The following is a 16,852-nucleotide window of genomic DNA, read 5'->3' as shown; positions in this document are numbered from 1 at the left end:
CCCACCAGAGGAAGCAGCAGCGCAATGAAATTCCCTGCTGTGAAAGCAAAAGGGTGAAAAGTCACTTCCTGTCTAGATGTGAAGCGTGACCATGTGATGGAGGACAGAGGACAGGGGTCCTCTCTGGATGCCAAGTGGGTCAACCTTGTGTTATGCCTCACAATCCCCGCGTGATGTCACAATAATACCCTAATGGCCGTCTGTCAACCTATCAACCCGTTGACGGAGCAGGGGATGAGCGGTTGCCATGACAACAGTCATAAAGCCAGCAGGACAGGCAGAGATGGTATGTATGGTTTTATATGACACAGAGCACTGACATTTAGGAGACATGAGCTATTGCCTTCAGCTTGTATAGCTGTTGCCCAAAGTCACAGGGATGTATTATACCACGTGACTTCACAAAAATACATGTGTGTATATTCCTGCAACATGGATAAACAGATCATACTTAATACTTTATTTAAGCTCCATTAACAGTTATTTTGAATAAGATTTTCTGGCCAAACATATTGGAGTCTTTTGCCTTGCACCAAAAGCCACATGAAACAATTTCCAGAAAATGAGACTAGACAAGTGGAACGTATCCTACCTGTCCAGCATGAAGTCACAGAGAGCCAAAACAAACTAGTGGCTGGTGAAGAAAGCCAACCATCTGGCAAGCTTAGTTTAGATATTTTTCTTCGGATTTGTTGGATAATAACACGACTCCAGTGGGATGATAATGCTGCTCTGTGTGTGCTGAATGTGAAAGAGGGCAGCTGTTTGCAAAGAGGTTGGACATAAGAACTTGATAAGCCAACGGTATGTCAAGACTGCATCTAAGTGAGTTTTTGCAGACCAAGAATCTATAGTCACTCTTGAGGCTTTGTGAGGATGTACTACTTGAGTGAAACACTCACACTGATAATGCTAACATGCTGATGTTTAGCAGGTATAATGTTTACCAGATTCACTGTCTTAGTTAACGGTTACATTAATTTGCTAATTAGCACTGAACACAATGTACTGTATTTGCAGGAATTTAGCATAGACCAAAGCATAGGACCAATTAAAATTTTGACCTGATGATGGCGCTAAATGAAAGGTTGAGGGAGGGAACCAAAGTAACTTTAAATCTAAACTTTGTTCTTCACATTCTACACCTACAGTATGTCCTCATGTTCAGACAATCTTTTGACCTCACAATGTAACAAATAACTATCTTTCCAGATGACATGAAATGAGCTTCAGGATTAACTCACTTCCTGGGAGCCCTTTGTCAAGTTTCTGTGTCTTGTACAGGTAAAGTAGAGCACTTGGCTGTTGAACTTGACTTGTAAATGAATGAGTTGCAGAGTTTTCTGGCCATGATGTGAGTTTTGCTGACTTTGCATGCTCAAAATCACACCATTTGCACATGAAAGAACCAGAACAAAGTACATTTTGCTCTATTACAAAAAAAGATTCCTTAACTTCTTTTTGGGAAGTTGAAATGACTCTATTCATGTTGTAGTGCCCATTGAAATGTGAATCTGACATGTTAAGCATTGGCTGAGATTTTAACAATTTAATACACAGAGGGAAAGAAGAAATTAGTGTAAGAAAACTTTTAGTTTAACAAGAGACAGTTGAAAATAGTAAGATGAGAAAGATGCTCAACAATATTTTGACTTGCAATTAAAGTTGATCATTGTATTAATACATGTAAAATATGTAAACAGTGAAATAATGATCCATTGCTGTTGTTCTACAGGCTCTCATGGGGTTTCCATCCCACTGTGGTATCACCGCTGAGACTCATTACCTTGTTCAACTGCACTGAAGCAGGTAATGTGGATCTTTGGTGATATGATTTCTGAGTCAGAGAGGATGTTGACCTTGACACAGTTGACACAGAGTGACATTAATTAATTTTCTTCATGTTCTATTCACTGCATGAGTGGGCTGTGTGTTTGCGAGCGAGTTTGTCCTGGTATATTAAACATATCAATTTAACAAATGTTTTATCTGGCTCGTGGCTCATCTAAAAATACACAGATTTTCAGAGGTCGCGGTGCATTTCGTCTCTGGGGGGGAATCAATGCTTTGTCTTTGCTTTTCAGGCAATTTAAACAACAAAAGGTAGAAAAATAGTTTGGTTTATGTCACATTTTCAATCTGTTTGTGTTCAATAAAAAAAGTCTAAGGGATGAAATAATGTCATATTTTACAGAAGTGATACCCAGTCCAGTAGGACGGTGAGGAAACTTTATGCACTGTCCAAACTTACTAATTGAACACATAAGAGACTTTTTAATAGCAGAGGATGAGCACTTTAGGAAAGAGCAATGCATCAATCACAGCTGTCCTTTACAGCCCTGCTCTTGTCCCTACATTCTCATTCACAGGGTGTGCTCCACTTTGATCATAGTGTTTCAATATTGTGGTCATATCCTCTCTGCCTTTCCTCTGTGAAGCTATCATTGATCTGATTATCCCCTGGTAAATGCTGCGTGTCTCACTTAGACCCAAAATGGAAAGCATGAATTAATCTGCCGCAGTGAAAGTCGTATCATAAGGCCGTACAACCTTTTGTGAGCGGTTACTGTACAAAAGCCAGTGTCACATGCAACCTCCAGATCCAATTCTAACACCTCTTGCATGGCCTATTGTGAGTGTGATGTGAGTTACACCCTCTCACCCTCCACCCCAGAGAGGCTCCCTTCAGGGGCCTTGTGGGAAGGATTGAGAGGAGACCTGTGATTGGAGCCTCCTGTTATCTCCTAGCCACAGTAACACGGCTGGCAGGACCCCTGTTTCTACAGGAAACTGGCAATCTGTGTGCACATGTGAAGGTCTGCAGAGGCTTCTGCATGTGCATTTGTGCCTCTGTGTGTATGAATGTCAAGAAGTATATTTGTATGCAAGTGCATGTCTCTGTGGGTACATGTCTACGTGTGATATATGAGGTGTGGATGTAAATATTAGAGAGAAACTACAAAGACAGAATCTTTCACGAGTGCACATGGATGAGTGTGAAGGAATGAAGAGCAGTGGCTTGACATTGAAGTGGTAATATATGAGAAGAGGTCATGTTTGTGGGTATAATCCCTAAATTGAATGTGCTGCAGTGCCATGGATACAGTTTCAGATTTCCATTAAAATGACAAGGAGAAGAAGCCATATGAAAGCCTTCAAAAGCTACTTTCAAGAGGCAGATCCACATGTTTACGGCAGGGATTTATACAGCTTGTGCGCACTGATATTTAGCAATTGGTTTCTTATCTAACAAACACAATCCTGCAGAAGTGATGTGCAATGATGTGTGAAATATTACAATGATTTTCCCCCTGTTTTCACACTGTAATCATGTTATTACAATATATGACTCCACTAGAGCAGGACTAAAATGTCATTTCTGTCTATAATTGATGCCTATAAATCTTTTTATGTAATTTTTCGTATCATTCATATATTGCAACATTTTCCCAAAAAACTTTCTTTAAATATTCAAGTGGTTTATAACTTGTTGGAAAACAGGCAGAACTATTCTTACTGCACTGTCAGATTTTTTTCATTTACAAAACGAAGACTAAGGACTCAATTTCAAACAGAAAAAAGACTTGATAAATTAATTTAAAACAAACTTGAATGTAATCTGGGTAGGAGTTTACAACTTACATCCATCTACTTTTGAGTGAATGCACAATAAAAACATTTCAGTCAAGAAGACTCTAGTCATAGATTAAACCATTTATTGCAACAAATGGAAATACAGTTTAGCTTGGTGCTGACAGCTCTGCTCTAAGATGCTCACTGCATTAGCAGCATGCTAAGCTAAACCAGGGAGTGCAATGCAGAAACCCCCATGGGTACACAAGAGTGGGCCCAAAGTGAGACAGTGAATTCCAGATTACCTTTGAGCCATTTTAAGACTCTGTACCAAGAAGGTGGAGGCAAAGCTTTGCCAGCAGCAGTGTGAGTGTGGCAGCACTGGTGTAGCAGGGATCAGTGTAGGAGGGACTCATATTTAAATGGACCGTCTTGTTGAGAGAATGGCCGTGATTGGTGTGTGACTGATTATAAAGGCTGATTCACACGTATGACTTCTGTGTCCTGCATGAACTAACGCAATGCTTCATTTATTTGTACCTAACATCTCACATTCTTATCTGCTGTAAGCAGCACTGACTACATGACTACACTGCCTCAAGAACTGCTTGAAAGCTTGAGAGCCGGTCCTGCCAGGCTTTAAATGCAAGAACTGAAGCTTCCGGAAAACTGGCTGGAAAGTCTCACATCATCATCCATTATTGATAGTAAGCCTTCCTTGTGTTTGGGATGACAACCTAAAACCAGAAGTAGCAACTCCGTAGCAGAATACTGAGGGAAGGGATGTGTTTGAAATCTGAATTTCACTGGCTTGTCCTGCAGTTAGTCCTCCCTTGAAGTCCCATCAGTGTGTTTGCAGGGAATAGCAATTAGCTACTAATAAATGATGTCAGTGGTGAATCCCGTCCCTGATGGTTAGCAATGAGAGGGGAGTTAAAGGTTAGGGGTTTAAGGCTACTGCTTTGCACGTAAATGAGTGTTTGTGTACTCAATTATACCTTTCAGTCAGTCTAATTAATCTAAAAACGTTACCAGTTTTAGCGCTGAGGTCAGGCAAAGGACTTACATTGGCAGATTTCTCAGAAACAGGAGCACACAGGGCAGGAGGAAGTTTCCTGAAAAAGATAAAAGGAAAACTGTGTCAGTGTTTATGTGTTATGAACCTGTACAACCGTGTCATGCTTTACTTGTTAACCAACAAGAAAACCTGAGCATATTTTGCTACGGACACACACCCACATGAACAAACACATACACAGACACACAGAGCTGAGGATAAGGCTTTGCCATGCAGCATTGCGAATCGGTTTAAAATAATCTGATTAGGAGCCAGTGCTCGAGGGCAATTTGTGTGCAGGCTCAGGCCATCAAAGTATCAGTGAGCAGCTCCACCTTATTGTCTACTTTACTCTTCTATGCCCTACTTTCTCTATCTCTTCTTCTCTCCCACACCTTGGAGGGTAGTACAAAGGCACCGACTCACTTTAGCACATTTCAATCACAGCAGTCTCCCACTCATCCATATTCTGGTCGCTTTTATAACACCTGCAGTATTACAGAAGCTATGACAATGTTGGATCAGGATTCCAGTCACCCTGGGCCTCAGCAAACAGTCATACACTCACCATGTGTCTTGTATGATAACACCACAGAGTCCACAAAGGAGAGTTTGATCAGTGCTTGGACACAAGATTGTGTGAGTGCGTTAGCGTGCCTATGGGTATCTGTGTATGTGTGTTTGAGTTTCTCACATTTATCTTTGTTACCTGTGTTAAGTGTACATTAAAGCCCCGTCAGACACATTAAAGACACTGTCTCTAGGTTCTTTTGATCATCCTCACAGTCAGAGAAGTAGTTCAAGCTACTCAGCACCAACAACAAAAGGCCCATACTCTGACAGGTGCTGTCTAAAATCTGTGGGAGAATGACTCTCTCAGGTCACACATCAAACTACATCCAAGCACTCTTATTTTACATTATGGAATCCTCTTTTCTTCAAAAAAATTCAGTGAGATGACGCCTTTGTTCATCAGTCCCACAAGCACTCAAATATATGCAGAAAGGTATAACCTTGATGTCAATATTCAAATCCTGCTTTGTTTGGTGTATTATGCCATATTCCCTTACACATATCAAACTCACAGTGTGAAAACTGTTGGATACTCTCTTTGATATTTTGGGCATTTATCTGTTGGTTAGTCTTTGATGGTTGGTAAGCATATTCAAGAGAGTGGATAGTACATAAACAACACAGGCATTCAGTGCAAATGAACATACAGTATCCACATGGGAACCTCTTCACAAATATACATGACACATAAATAAATAAATATTCAAAAGGTATAACAGAGTGTGTCATTGGGGTGTTTCTCACTCTGTTTTTATAATTCATCTCAAACAAACAAATCTGCAGCTCTCTATAGAACCAACAGTAGGGGTTGGGAGAGGAAGCCTTACTCATTGTCAAAATCATAGTCTATAATTTAATCCCACTAGGCCTGACAGCCTCGCTAAAATGCAGTGAATGCTTCTTCTTCTAATGGCTGAAAATGCAATATTCATAGTATAGTAAAATTTTGCCCAGTCAAATTTTGCCACAGATGACGATGACTCTGAATGATCAGAAGCTCAGAGTATTGAAATAAATTGAATACCTGGTTGAAATATTATTAAAATATTCTTGTCACTTGTGTTGGAAAATTGCTCCGAACATTCCAACAAGTTTTGTGGACTCAAATGACAAAATACATGGTTCCTCATTTCTGATCTGGGGCCCCTATTGAGGATGACATTGTTTGTCAGTGCCTTCTTTTCTGATCTACCAACTCTATGGTGATGTTTGGTTGGCTCCAAACAGAAAAGATGGCCCGACCATAAGCAGCAACTCTGGGCTTCAAACCAGCTTCAATGCAAACTTCTGGGTGACGTCACACCTCACTACATCCACCTTTACATATAGTCTGTGGTTGTTGAAATCTGTGTGACCAACCCAGGTGCCAGATTGTGAGTTGTAGATGGTCCTGTTATGACCAAATTGACTGAGAAATTGTCAAATGTAACTGCAGCATGCACCTTAAATGAAACAAATTGACAGTGATGGCTTGAATCTGGTTGAATCTGTCCCTCTGGGATGGCTTTCATAACATGATGCTGCAGAATGACCGACTGCCCTTCAGCTAGTTTCAAAGGTAGCAGCACCAAATGTCATCTGCCTTAGACACACCGCTCTGATGTGAACATCCAGAGTCATTGTAAAATTTGTAAAAAACTGCTTCACCACAACGGTTTGATTTTTGAGACAGAATCAACAAACACAAAACTCAAAAGTGCTGTGACCTTTTGCAACAAAATGTCAAGAAAAATTGCACAGACACACCAACACACATACATAAACCTCTTAACAGTGTTAAAGGTCATCTCATATTGGCTTCAAAGTTTTATTCATAAGAATCTAAATGACAACAACAAGAACATAATTCAACACCGTCTGTTAGTAACCATTATCAATATGGACAACATTAATTGGACACAGAGAATAAAGGGGATTAAGTAAGACATCCAACAACTGCAAATGCATTGGACAAAAATAGTGAATGATAATGGGTAAAGCTGATTCTCCCTCACTATTTCCATGTACAGCTTAGGCCACACCAGGAAAGCATTACGATTCCTTACATTTCCCTGGAGAACAGAAATTCACACATTTTTAAGCTCATTCATAAAGTGCAGATGAACTTGAATTGAAGACAAATGAAGGGCACTTTATGGAGTTTTGGGGATTGAATTGGGAATGGGATTCACGCCAAACCACTCTTCCCCCACTTCATCGCCCACTGCAAATTCAAAGGACTAATGTCAAACTGCACTTCACGGCACTGGGTTTGTTGGGGCAGAGAGAGATAAATTAGAAATGAGATTGAGGCATCAGGCTGGAGGGATGTGCTGATTGGGCTCTTCATTTAGGGAATGCATTACAAATGTCTGTTCACTGGCTGGGGAAAATCTCTCACTGATGGAATGTGTGGACTTTAAATCCTGATGGAAATTGGCCTCAATTGAGAAACAGTTACATCAGATTAGATCACTCAGATGTTGCAGCTAAACTGAGTGCATTGATGATTAAGGATTTTTTTTTTCTTTTTTACCATGCAGATTTCAAATAACAGGAAAAGTATACTTTACAGTTGAAGAAGACATTTGTTTAGCGAGCACTGTTTTCACATCGTTGAGCTTCTGATTACACGTACATTATGATGGATGCAGAGATGTAGGCCTCCCACACCTCACACCTAACTGCATACACCAATGCAGTCATACCCATCCTGGTGCTACCTAAAGTAGAAAAGTGGATCTAAACACTGTGACAGTCTCTGTGATGTAAAGGACTATTGTATTATGAACTTATAGAGAGCCCTTGAAGGCCATTATGGTCTGTCCATGCCTTTTGTACAAAGGGACATTGTGACATTAAAGCAGGGAGTTCTGCTCAGCTTGAGAGGTGGTTATATTTACACCATTAACTTTTGGAATAAATTGTGTTAGCAGGAGTAGTAGCATGCAGCATTTTCAAAGAAACCCATACATTTTTGGAAGAAAAAGCGACGACTTCATTTGAAGAGTCATATCTCATTTTAATCCATTACTTTTATTTTTTTTTATTGACAATTTGTTTGTGTGATGCCAAGTGGCAGCTACCATGGCTTGAGGCTGAAACCAATGTGGAAGTACCTTAAGTACCAAAAAATCCCTGGCTCCAATTGACTTCCATTCAAAAAGCATCAACTTCAAGTCATTATGGTCTCAACTGCTAAATTTGGACGCTCGATTTGGAAGTGTGCTGGTGGTCATTTTGGAAATTATTGCTCTGTTAATAAGATTTGAAGACTTATAGTAGGTCTTGATGTGTGCTGTGTGGGCATTGATTGACAGCTGTGATTGATAGTTGGCTCATCTGCTGCTCTCCCTGGCTCCGGGACTTGCACTAAGTTGAACTATTGTCACAATATTTCGGTAAGTTTAATGTTGATTAGGATACCTGCCCTGTTAGTACAATTTAGCTAAAGTAGCTAACATTGTGTGCACCGACTTGGTGTTCCCAGTAAGCTAGCCTCTGGAGTGTTTCTGAGCGTGAAAGGCATCAAACCACAGAAAAATATGATGCTGACCATAAGCAGCAACTCTGGGCTTCAAACAGGCTCCAATGCAAACTATTCGGTGACGTTATGCCTCGCTATGTCCATCTTTATATACAGTCTATGGGGTCTGCATGTGATGTAACTTCCCCCATGATTGGCACATATGCAACCATCAGTACAGGGTTGCCATTGACCATTCAGAGGGTCAAAACATGGAAAAGTAATGAAATTGTAAAAAGCTGTTGTACAAGTATCTGTACAAACTTCTTCAGAGACAATTTAGAAATATGCTTTTACAGACTCCCGAAGACTGAAAAGAAAACAAGGAAAGAGAAGAAACGTGTTACCATGTTTCTGACGGCCTTTACTTTTCCAAGATATTTGTTATCCTCCTGGTGTTGCAGCACTTCCCATTCATAGTTTCTTTGACCACTCAGTGGTAGTGTTGGAGGAGATACCATGTAAAAAAAACTATACTATATAATATATATAATATAATATATAATACTATATAAAAGCTGAAACTACAGTGGAAGATTAAGAACCATCACATCCCTGGCATCACTTTTTTTTCTTTCTCTGCGAAAATCAGTTTCAAACAACATGAGCAGCTCATGTTGTCACAGGACAACAAGCTCCAACTCTGAGTGCTGGTTTGAGGTCAGACCATCAGAGCATTGCACTGACAGAGCTGACAGAGAGCAGGGAAGTCTGTCCATTTGGATTAAGTTTATGGTCACGGCTTGACTACTGTATGCATACCTCAAAATGTTCAGATACTCCTAAAACATGCTTGTTTATGTTTTTACACAACCTACAGCTGTCATAAATAACTGGCTCTATGTCACGAGTTATTCAATAAGTAGTCTTTTCACTCAACGCTTTCTACTCACATATGAACACTACATATAACAAGTTATCATTTTATAATATTGTAATACCACCAATCTATTGTGGACTCACTCAGAAATGCAGGGATGAGAGCCAAAGTTGTGGAAGTAATCGCCTCTACATCAAGCAATCCCTTGTTGTCAGCTCTAACACATGAAATCCAATTACTCCAGGACCTGAAGGTCATGCCCAGGTGCATTTTGAAACACTGATTGATTATCTAAAGGCTCTGACCGCAGTATGTGAATTGTGCATACTATTATGTAGGTGTTGTAGAAACTATATAACACTGAAGAGGAAAAGGCTGGTGAGAAGGCCAACAAAGATGAGAGCTCTTAACAAATCTGTTGGGCCATTTCATCAAGATGAGGATGAGAACTTCTCCTTCTTATTCATTTTGTAGTATTCAGAGAGCAGATGGGAGGCAACTTGAGTGTGACTGAAGATGAATCCCACAACTGAGGCAGTGTGACAACGCTTTTGGAAAGAATCACACGCTCATTCCCAAAAATCTCAGCATGTTATAATTATGCTAATGACTCAGTGGCTGGCAGCAGATCCGGCAACTGGATTAATTGTGGTCACTGCAATATTGGAAGATGTGTGTGTCTAAGGCAGAGAGAGAGAGAGGTTTGAGTATACATAACTACAAAATGTGCCAACATCATGTCCATTTACTAATGTTAATTTAGAAAATAATCCTTTAAAGCCCTCTGATATTTGAATAACAACATTTTTATAATATCATTTTGCATCCAGCATGTTGAAGCAGCTTTGAAAGAGCTGCCCTGCAACATTTGTTATTTCATGACAAGAAAATAAATTGGTGATTAACAGATTGTCACAAGATGTAATCAGAATTTGCTGAAGAACAAGGAGCTGGCGTGTCCTGGAGAGCTAATCACAGCAAGATTTTGTTCCTGTATTGAGCAATTTTCTTCTTTGAGTGAATAGCTGCAGCATTGTTTACAATGAGTGTGAACTGATACTGTCTTTTTTTGATGTCTGGGTCTTCCATGATATTGTGTTTGGAGAAATGTTACATGGATTCTATCAAGATGGTAAATCTCCCTGAAGAGTGATATTCAAAAATGTTTAAACACACTCATCTTACTGCTCACTTACAATACATATTTGATTTTATGAACTTCTATGGGCACAAATTTTGAATTTGTCGCATTTTAAGTTATGCAATGACAAAAAAATAACATTGTAAGACACTGATTGTAAAATAAATATTACATTTGTATCTCTTTACATTAGTTGGACAACATTAAAGAGCTCTCTAACCTGAACACAGGCACATGTGTATGATTTTAGGGCTTCTACTAGCTACCTTACGTCAGTGTGATCTGCAGCAAATCAGAAACTGTTTGAGGACTACTGTCTGTTTTTGTATTTGTTGTTTGAACGTCCTCTGTGCTCTGAGTGATTGGATGGAGTAAAGAGAGAGAGCGAGAGAGAGTGCTGGAAAAACTCAGCTCAGGCCATCCTCACACAAGAATAAGTTGAAAATAAAACTCTTTCTGTGGATGCTAAGTTTATGCTCTTGCCCATCTTGACAACTTTAATGAGTTTGCACTCTGGTTCCAAATAAAGTATAAGCCTACAGGTAGGGTTGGGCGATTAATCAGGTTTTATTTTCAATTTCAATGTTTTTGACTTCTGACGATTATGAGAACAAGATAATCGAGATAAAATGATTATTGTGCCACATTCTGTTTCACAATGATGCTCTCATTTTGTCTTGTGTACCGCTTCATTCACAAAACATGGAAGTACTCTAGTATCGATTTAGGACCAGTTTAGGATAAGGAGACAACATTTCTCTTCATTTGCCATGAAACAATCAGAAAATAACGTTTTATTTCTCACATTCACTGACTTTGTTCTCGGCAAAACAAATGTACGCAGGGATTTATTTACGCAGTTTATCATAAAAATATGTAAAAATGAATAAAAGTCAATTTATGACAGTTTCTTGCGGACAACCATAACCACAGCCGATGTATTATTTTGTGCGCGTATACTCTTTGGTAGAGGGATATGACGCCATTGACAGGCAACCAAATGAAATGGACCGTTACATTGATTAAATTACGGATTTCTCTGCGTTTGAAAATTGTTGGGATTTGGGATAATGTAAGTACACAACTCAACAAAATATATAATATAGGTCTAGTTGTTTTGAGACATTTTAATACAGAATAGTTACATATTATAGCTTTAAATAATCGTGATCTCACTATTGACCAAAATAATCATGATTATGATTTTTGCCATAATTGAGTAGCCCTTTCGGCAGCGATGCAGTGTCAGTGCTAGACAAAGATCAACTGGTCTTTCTCTTAATTTTTTTTATTAAACCTTGAGTAACCCACACAAGGTTCATACAAATACTGTAAAATATTTAACTTACACACTACCAGTATTCATTATTTTTTATACTCTTACTACTTACTACTTTACTAACTATTCTGGCTGTTGAATCTCACACATCCTTCCTTAGTGTATCATGGCCAACTTTAAAGTGACATAGTTTAAAAACTCTACCTTAGAAACGAGCTCAGAAAACATTTTGAAACAGTTATTTTTGGGAAGATCAGTTTCTCTTTCTCTTGCACTTCCTCTTGGTGTTTCAGTGGGATCACCAGCAGTTTCTCTAGAAAGGATTTCATAAAATATAATTGCTTGACCCTTATGTCAAGTTTGCCCTTGATATCCTTTTTCTCTGTTGACCCAGTTCTCATTCAGCAGTTGTATTTCAAGTAGCTTTTTAACTTTCCGACAACCAAAGGCCAGATAATACTGGCAGAAAATTGGTGACTTAAGACCTAATTTATGTTTTGAGCTGGCCAGTCTTATGGTCAAAACCACTGCTGCCCCATTACTTTTTGTATATTTGCACATCTGCAAAACATCTTTGTCTAAATAGTGAGTGACAACATTCTTTAATTTAAAATAATTTTTATATTCTCTTCTGATATTACTGCTTTTAATTTCTATTTCTAATAATTTTATTTTATCTTTTGTATACAATACATTTATGGCTATGCTGATGCACTGGGAATGATGTTGAGTTTTGACCAATTTAATTCATTCTCTGAGAGTGCAAAAAATTCATCTCTAAGTTTTATTAGGATAGGGTGCAAAATCTGTCAAATACATGGTTGCAAAATCTAAAAAACTGATTAAAAACTCACAGAGCCTGCTGTTAACACACTATTTATTTGCCACTTGCCAAACTTTTTAATTCTTTTGCCGCAGCTTTGATTTTGAGTGCCTCTGGAGAAAACTGATTGTTGATAGAGACGTTGGTTCCTTTAGTTTCTCGGAATTAAAAGGTACCAGTCAGTTAGCTGACCCTATCAATTAGTGACTTAATTAGTCTTGGAACACCAGTCCCTAGTCTCATGTACTCACTCTCAGTCTAATCAATATTCCCTCTTCAACTGTTTTTATTATTTACATGTTGGGTTGTTGGAATATAATAAAAGACAGAGCCTTGTGGAGTAAAGATAAATTACATATGGATCAGTCGTTTACTTAACATATTCTGCAAACACTCAACCAGTCAATGTCCTATTAAACCCTGTGAGATTGGATTGATCACTGTGTGTAACCCTCTATTTTTTATTCTGAGAAGACTGGACATTAAATGTAAGACATCACATAAATCTTGCAGTGTGCTGCCCTCAGCCGCACCTGTTATAAGCCACAGAATCCGTATATGTTTCAGCCGCGGACAGTCGAGTGGCAGACGGTATAAATGGAGACTGCTGGTAAAATGCTGGCTGACTGTGAACGCAGCACGCTAGCTCTGCAGGACCTGGCTAAAGAGAGAGCTGCACTGCCGCCAACTAATATCTGCACACATACACACACACATGCAAACTAAGCATGCTGTACATATGTGAAACACACACACATGCACACACAGGGGACAGAGGAGCAGGCACTCAAGGCAGTCAACACCTGTCTTTCTCTCTGAGGCAGCAGCTAAAGCACAGGTTTAAAAAGTCGAGGGCAGAGAAAGTGAAATAAAGCCTTATTTTGCGTCACCAGCCATACCTACACACACACACACACACACACACACACACACAAACACACAGATGAGCAGAGCCTACGGCTCCATTGACAGATGGATAGATGGAGCAGGGAGGGAGAAAGAGAAGAATGGAAATAGTGACTATAGGTACTAAATTACCACATGACATTTCTTCAGACTGCTTTTAAGTGTCAGTAACAATTTATCTCTGCTGCGTCCGTGTAAGAATATGAAGTGTAAAGAGATTATTTGGTACCTACCTGAAATTATGTGATTGAAGATGGTGAAATGAAATTGATGGTAATGAAAGCCCACCTCTTTCCATTTTTAACTGTGAGATAACGTGTCTATGTGTGTGTGTGTGTGTGTGTGTGTGTGTGTGTGTGTGTGTGTGTATGTGGGCAGCATATAATGCATTTAGGCAAAGTGTATTATCATCTTAGACTCAGGAGCTTGTGTGTGTTTTTGTGACCATTGACTGCATATAATGATAGTTGACGCGTCTCCACTTCCCACCACTATGCAAAAGTGAAGCCAAAGGGATTTATGACCTATACTGCAGCCACCACGAAGCGATTGAGATGTTTTAGCCTCACTTTTGGGGAGCTGTCATGATGTCCATATTTATATACAGTCAATGGAGTGGATGTGTTTGTGTGTAATTTTGTGTGCTATTTGTTTTATGGATTTACTCAAACTCCTGCCAACATTTAATAAAGATATGATCCAGTCTATCGTTGATTTATTAAATTAGTCCACAAACAGTGAATTTTCCAGCATGGGTGTTCTGGCTAAATGAACCACTGGTCTCTCACATTTGTGAAAATAGCAGGTTCCAGATGAAGGCTCATGTAGGAGAGACATGCCAAGGATCTATAACTGGTCCTTCCTTTCCTGCTAGAAATAATGCAGGAGTCAATATGACATATTACAAAATTGTACAAGCCAAAGAAAAAAATCCCAGTATTCCTTTTAACTATAAGGAATCCGCCACAGTGCAAACAGATTTACCACTCTAAATTCTTAGTTATTTTTGAAACAATGGGTTGTTGATTTGAGACAGAAGTAACAAAAGCAGTTTTCTCATTGCTAGCCAATGATAACATGGGTTTTGTTGCCTGAAATGACAACTGTCAACAAAGCTAGCAGTTTTTATCAGATGTAGGTGGCTAGCATAAGGTAACGCTAATGCCATAACTCTGTGAGATGGTTGGAAACTCCGTCTCCAGTTGACTTTTTATTGTTTCGAGCTGATTCGTTTTAAAACAAGAACCCTTTAAAAGGGTCTACAATATACACTTTTGGATGAGTTGATCCATGTAGAGGACATGGAAATGAAGAAACAGCAGTGTTTGTTTATTGCAGGGTAGAGCTAGTTAGGACTTGTATCATCAGGAAGTACTATAGTATTCTAAATTACTAAATTCTAAATTCTATTATAAATAAAAATATGATTGATTCGTTCTAACATACCCATTGGATGGTTTGGATGTCTACTGTAGAAAAACATATTTGGACAAGCAAACAGTGGTTAGATTTATGCTTTAATATTTTCAAATCATATGCTTCAAATTTAAAGAGAAAAGCAAACATTTAGAAGAAGAAAAAGAAGAAAGGATAAAGATAACTGCTGAGTTTGGTAAATGTAACACTAACTAACACAAGTTTGGCTGGTGTAGCTAGAGTGTACATTTCCATAAACCAAGTAAATGCAAGACAGAGTCGCTATCGTTATTCTCATTCCCCACAAAATAATGCAGTTATAATGTAGTAATGACATGCCTCTTGCCTTAAATAACCTTAGCTGCTATAGGTAGTAAGATAATTAGCCAGGCATGCTAACATTTGCAGCTTATGTTAGAACAAATAAAAATATGCTTTAATAATTTTCTTACACTTTTGCTCTTGGGTTTTGGTTTTGTAAAGGTTAAAAAACCACCACTCTCCAAACTCATGAGACACCAGGTATCGCTCCTATTAGAGCCCCATTCACATCACTTCGGCACGTTGATAAATCTTAAAATTGGCAGTCATGCTGTGCCTAGTTACAGTTGCTAAGCTATGATTGGACAATATCATTTGGGGGAAGGGTTTAGCAGACGATCAATTCATTGCTAAAACATTTTCCATTATTTGCTGGTAGAGGCAGAAGCTGACTGCAAATCAATGTCCAGTATCATGCGGACAGCTGCTGTAGCAAGCACATGTCTGTATGGCAGATACAGAGGCTGTGGGCCTGTGCTGAGCTTATGTAACCCTGTCAGCGATGAGCAGTGCAGCAACAGGTTACAGCTGCCAGCCGAGCTCTGTAACCAACCAAGATGAATTCATGTCAGTGAAGCTGCAGGGAGCAATATGGCCATTCTGCCTCTTAGCAAGGTTGCTGAATGCCAATGTGTGTAGTGGTAAGTGAGCTAGAGGTCAACAAGTGCCCACATCAAGCTAACCACTGTGTTTGAGTGGAGTGTTTTACTGGTAACATAATCATTTCCCGTGTGACGTGACTATAAAATAAAAAGCAGCACCATAGAGAGATGTGTGGCGTTTTCGTTTTATTTTTAGTTGTATTACAGGGTGTGAATACAATCACATCACTGAGCCATGACAACAAAGATGCAATACGACACCTCAAATTTTCAATTATGCTGGCAGGTAGCAACCATTAAGCTGCCATTACTGTTATTAAACTCTCTACTATCTTTATTGCAGGATGCAACTCAGGAGACACTTTCCAAGCCACAGTGGGAGACATAGATATATATACATGTAACTGAATAAGTCACATCCAATTACAGCCCGTTGAGACCCATAGCATTACCAATGATGCTATTACTGCTGTCTGGAATATGGCCGACTGTACTGCCAACAACCTGGCTATGGCAGTAATTCTCAATTTAACATCCTGTTTATTGGTTTATAGCAGCTGCTGACGGCAAAAAGTCGAACTTCATTCCCTCCCTGCCACTGTGATATTGTTAGCCTTAAACATAGCGTCAGCCAGCCCTTTGTGAGTTACAGGCCAGCAGCCTGCCCATGTGAAAAGAGACAAAACAGCACAGAGGAAACTGGGCTGGGGGAATAAAACCCTAACTGAAACAAATGATGTGCTTGCAGCACCTGACCAGACGGCCCAGATTCATGTGAAGCAAAAGATGGATGAGTGTTGGGGAGGGATGCTTGCATGAGATGAGGGAATTGGATT

At 39.3% G+C, this 16,852-nt stretch overlaps 1 protein-coding gene across 3 annotated transcripts in view; it reads right to left on the bottom strand.

Moving 5' to 3' along the window:
- dlgap4b (discs, large (Drosophila) homolog-associated protein 4b) overlaps positions 1-16,852 on the bottom strand; it is a 114,038-nt gene that overhangs the window by 34,333 nt on the left and 62,853 nt on the right. For all 3 annotated transcript variants that reach the window (XM_067587877.1, XM_067587874.1, XM_067587871.1), the window contains exon 3: positions 4,640-4,688. The gene's annotated coding sequence lies outside the window, so the exon portion shown is untranslated. The remainder of the gene's footprint in view (positions 1-4,639; positions 4,689-16,852) is intronic.

The sequence above is a fragment of the Thunnus thynnus genome, chromosome 4, assembly GCF_963924715.1.
Source record: "Thunnus thynnus chromosome 4, fThuThy2.1, whole genome shotgun sequence".
In the NCBI taxonomy this organism is placed as follows: Eukaryota; Metazoa; Chordata; class Actinopteri; order Scombriformes; family Scombridae; genus Thunnus; species Thunnus thynnus.
The sequence above is the reverse complement of the archived record's forward strand: the minus strand, read 5'-3'. Positions and strand labels throughout refer to the sequence as shown.